We start from the raw sequence: 5062 nt of genomic DNA on the forward strand, positions 1-5062 counted from the left end.
TAGCATGGCTGTGGTGTCCTATCAATGTATGCGCTTGTTGTTTGCTGATATCAAACTGTAGCATTAGGACCACTGAGTTAACCTTTGTAGTGATACTCACTCCTTTTTATTTAGACCTGGTTTAATTCTGGGATAGTTGAATATTTGTATATTGTTAGGTCTGCTGGATTACACAGATGGATTACGTGGCAGAAACACACACGGACGCAAAATAGTTTGTGATGCAAGCTTTATATATATACACGAGTGGGGGAATATTTACAAGGGAAGGGGCTATATACAGTGATGGATAAAAATGTGCCAGGAGATAAACACCGAGGAGATGAGACGGAGCCGAAGTATGCAGGTAGGCAGCAGACGCACCGGAGCTACCTGACAACAGGGAACAAAACAGAGCTTATGGCGTACCGTTGATAGCCGAACGTTAAACACAAGTGGACGGAGAGAGTTGGAGAGCTTACTTGACCACCCAAACCACAGCCGCTGCGGTGATCGCCGCCTGATGGTACGTAGCACTCCGTCGCGGATCCACAATAGCCAACACAAAATCCTAGGTAGGCGGGCAGGCGATGGAACAGGCTAAGACAAAGAGAAGCAGGTGAAACGTGGATCCTTTAAAACATACAGCTCCACAGCGTACAATCAACAGATGCAGCCTGTGCTGACTCGTTACCACTTGTGACAGCGACAATACTCCGACACCAGATGTCCGTGACTCTGCTCCCTAAAAGCGCTCACTGATGACGTCCGATGCGTCGCAGGTGTGCTGGAATGCCATCAAGCCCCGCCTCGCCTACCTACAACCAAAAGGAAAACAAAACCCAAACAACAACAATACACCTACCCACCACCTCCTAACATATATAACCCCTGCAGCTGTCAAACTCTATAACAGGGGTCACCAGCCTTTATTAAAACAGAGTTATAAAACTGTGAACAGTTTGGTTCATCGTTAGTTAACATGGTTCTATCTTGATAAGCTATGTCTTATCACAGATTAATATTTCAAAAATATTAATGATTTAAGCAAGGAAAGGGCTACATGTCAACATACAACTCTTTATTTCTATTAATGTCTTACTTCATTCCTACCTGATTGACATGTTTAGGAATTATGAGTGATTGGCACACTGTAGTTGTGAAAGTTGCTACCAATCAAATTGTGATATGTTAAAGTTAAAACAAAACACAACTGTTTTAGATATTATCTAATATACATTTTGTAATTATCCTTATAATTACAAAATGTTTTATGTAAGATTTAAGTTTTGTGATTTTGTCATTAGTATAATATGAAATACATTCTACATGTGTCAAGTCGTGTGCCAATATTTGCTGTGTAGTAGAACCGAGACATTAGTCATAAAAATTTATTTGAAATAATATTAAAATTCTCAAACAGAAAAACATTAAACATAAATATATAAAATATAAGAATTTACAGAGAGACAGGAATAAAAAGGACCAGCTGCTCTCCAGAGCAGGAACAAGGCTGAGGAGGAAATGCTCCATTGGAGACTGATGTGAACTCTTCAGGGATACCAGGATGGCCAGCTCCAGCGCCAATGGACCGTCCTGGGACCCGTCCCTCATCTGCCTCGGAGCCGTCCTCCCTGTGGGACTGTAAAACAGCACAAAACACAAAGAAATGAGAAGACTGCTACTAGATTTTAATTTCAACATTGAAAAAAAAAAACCAAAAACAGGATATAATCAGATTGGTTGTAGATATTTAGTAAAGGTGATCACAAGGCAATCCCACCGACTAAACAGGTATCAGTGCTTGCTGTACATACCTGTGGGTGCAGCAGCAGGAGCTCAGGGACTGGGGAGCCAGGAGAAGCAACTGTTCTGCTGCAGAATCAGTTGGTTCTATCAATACAGTATTAAATGTTAACAGGTTGAATATAATAATCAGAGTAGACAGTGGTCCCTCATTTATTGCAGCAGGGGTTCTCAGAATAACTAGCCCCTGGTCACAGTTCTCACAATTGATTCTCAAAGTGCAAACCTTTGTAGATTGCAAAACGTAAAAGTATTATTATGCCGCGGTTTGTCTTCATCTGCCCGCCACTTTCGTGCGCCTTTTTCCCTCGGGGTGCAGGTGTCTATTTCCGAATGAGGGTCATAGTTATGGGTGTTTTTGTGCTGTTTTTTCTATTGGACGTGATGGTTATCAAAACCAAACGTGATAAATTTGGCAAGCGCAGGAGACACGGCACGGAGGAGATTTGTCAATCAGGCTGCAGAATGCAATGCTGTACTGTGCAATAAAAAATCAGCGAAAAAGCGAAGCAGTGACGGATGAACAGCGGGACCACTGTGTGCTGTTTATTAATAAACAATAAAATATATTCCTAAATGACAACATGCATAAAAGCAGAACAGTATTTGTACGTCAGTGGGAAAATAGCGGTGGCTTGATAGCTTTTGGGCAGCTTCCCTGGGTCAGTGAAATCTTTCAAAAGAGAGATGAATGTACATGTAAACCTGACGCTCTATTCGCGTCCATCGCGTTCGGTGTGAACACACCGTAAGAGCCATTTCGTTCGCGAACGACCCATCACTAACCACGCCTACTACCAGTTTTAGCAGTGCATCCCAACCGCTGCATCTCTCTGACAGATTGAGTCTAGCTAGCATCAGTCTTTTTTTTAGCCCAATGACCCATGTGCAATACATTTTTCCATGTCTAAGGAGCTTGGAAAGAAAAGCGTCTGGACTTCTTTAAGTTTAACTTTCCAAGCTCCTTAGACTACGATGGCCTGGATCAGCGGTCCCCAACCTTTTTTGCGCCATGGACCGGTTTATGCCCGACAATATTTTCACGGACCGGCCTTTAAGGTGTCGCGGATAAATACAACAAAATAAAACTAGTACCGGTACCGAAAAAAAGAAGATTTATTCATAACACACATGAAAAGACCCAGGAAAACTGAGTTAACGATAAAAACGATGACAAAATAATGCTGAAAACTGATAAAAACCCTGAAAACCATACATTTCACACCTGAGCCTCAACTCTCGCGGCCCGGTACCAAACGACTCACGGACCGGTACCGGTCCGGGGGTTGGAGACCGCTGGCCTGGATGACTGAGAACCTTCACAGACACATTTTCAATGCTATCAGAAGAGGCCAGGACTGAGTTTTGAGATGAACTGACTGATAGTATGAGTGAAAGCAGTTCAAGATCATCACAGCAAATCTTTTGTCTTGGTCCTTGAAGACCCTAGCCTTTTTAGATAAGATAAGATAAGATAGAACTTTATTAATCCCTCGGGTGGGTTCCTCTGGGAAATTCGATTTCCAAAAAAGCACAGCACCGACAGAAGTTACAGTTACAGAATGTTATATATATATACACACACACACACACATACACACACATATATAAATACAGAGACAAATATAAATAAAATATACAAAGGGAATAAATAGGAATAAAAAATAAAAATACAAGTGAATTGCACATTTCAAGTATTGAGTCTATTGCACTGTTGACTATTTACAAAAAGTATTGCACAAGGTATTGTACAGTGAGGTGAAGAGGCACTACAGCTTAGTTGTTCCCCCCTCCTTTGTCCTCCTGTTTCCCCTCCCTCTCCCCTCCAGAGAGGAGTTAAACAGTCTGATGGCGTGTGGGACAAAGGAGTTTTTAAGTCTGTTAGTTCTTGTCTTGGGGAGAACCAACCTGTCACTGAACAGACTCTTCTGGTTGTTTATGGCCGTGTGCAGAGGATGCCCAGCATTGTCCATAATGTCCAGCAGTTTCTTTAATGTCCTTTTCTCTGCCACTGTCACCAGAGTGTCCAGCTTCATGCCGACCACAGAGCTAGTTTCTCCAGCCTGGATGAGTCCTTCTTTGCTGTGCTGCTCCCCCAGCACACCACAGCATAGAAAAGTACTCCAGCAACCACCGACTGGTAAAACATCCTCAGGAGCTTCCTGCAGATGTTAAAAGACCTCAGCCTCCTGAGGAAGTACAGTCGGCTTTGGGCTTTTTTATACAGGTGCTCTGTGTTGCATGACCAGTCCATGGTTGGTTGTTTGTTTCTTTGGAGCGACAAGTGCCTGCAGAAAGAAAACTCAAACGCAGAGCTCCTACAAACACTATCTGGGATGTTCTTTTAGAATAGAATAGAATAGCCTTTATTGTCATTGTACAGAGTACAACGAAATTGGAGTGCCACTCCCTTGGTGCAAGTTTCAATAATAAATATAAATGTAAAATATAAAAAGTACAAAAAAAACAATCGTAAGTACTCAAACAATAGTATGTACAATATATACAGGATAGCAGCATTAATATAATGACAGTATGAATAGCAGCATAATATAATGACAGTGACGGTATGGAATAGGTTCAATTGTTTTTGTGCTTATTTACTACGGTGATAGCTCTGGGAAAGAAGCTATCCCTGAATCTGTTTGTCCTGGTTTTATGTGACCTGTACCGTCGGCCTGACGGTAATAGTTCAAACAGTTGGTTGCTGGGGTGAGAGTGGTCCTTGATGATATTGCCAGCTCTGCTGAGGTACCGAGAGTTTGCAGTGACCTCCAGGCTGGGCAGAGAGCAGCCAGTGATCTTCTGGGCTGTGTTGATGACCCTCTGCAGTACTTTCCTGTCTGCAGCTGAGCACCCTGCATACCATGTTGTTATGCCGTACGTTAGGATGCTCTCTATGGTGGCTCTGTAAAATGTCACCAGCAGCCTCTCCTCCAGGTTGTTCCTCCTGAGCACTCTCAGAAAGTGGAGACGCTGCTGGGCCTTTTTAACCACCGCTGTAGTATTTGCAGTCCAGGAGAGGTCATGAGATATCTGCACGCCCAGAAACCTCATGGAGTGTACCCTCTCCACACAGCTCCCGTGAATGTAAAGTGGGGCCGGGTCTGCTCTGCCCTTCCTGAAGTCCAAGATAAGTTCTTTAGTTTTCGTGGTGTTCAGTTGGAGGTTGTTAACTGAACACCACTCAGTCAGTCTGTTGACCTCATCTCTGTAGTCCGACTCATCCCCCCTTGAGATGAGTCCAACCACTGTGGTGTCATCCGCAAACTTTATG

The 5062-nt window shown here is 43.1% G+C and overlaps 1 long non-coding RNA gene across 1 annotated transcript; it reads right to left on the reverse strand.

Moving 5' to 3' along the window:
• Positions 1-247: 247 nt before the first annotated feature.
• On the reverse strand, positions 248-2090 carry LOC147309722 (uncharacterized). The gene is made up of 4 exons (XR_015125863.1): positions 1797-2090; positions 674-1621; positions 462-579; positions 248-372 (listed from the first exon to the last, which is right to left on the reverse strand). It is a non-coding gene; the product is annotated as an uncharacterized LOC147309722 (long non-coding RNA).
• Positions 2091-5062: the final 2972 nt, after the last annotated feature.

The sequence above is a fragment of the Aulonocara sp. 'chitande type north' Nkhata Bay genome, linkage group LG17, assembly GCF_057382095.1.
Source record: "Aulonocara sp. 'chitande type north' Nkhata Bay isolate Kocher_YH1m ecotype deep benthic linkage group LG17, A_spYH_male_GT1.1, whole genome shotgun sequence".
NCBI classification, from domain to species: domain Eukaryota; kingdom Metazoa; phylum Chordata; class Actinopteri; order Cichliformes; family Cichlidae; genus Aulonocara; species Aulonocara sp. 'chitande type north' Nkhata Bay.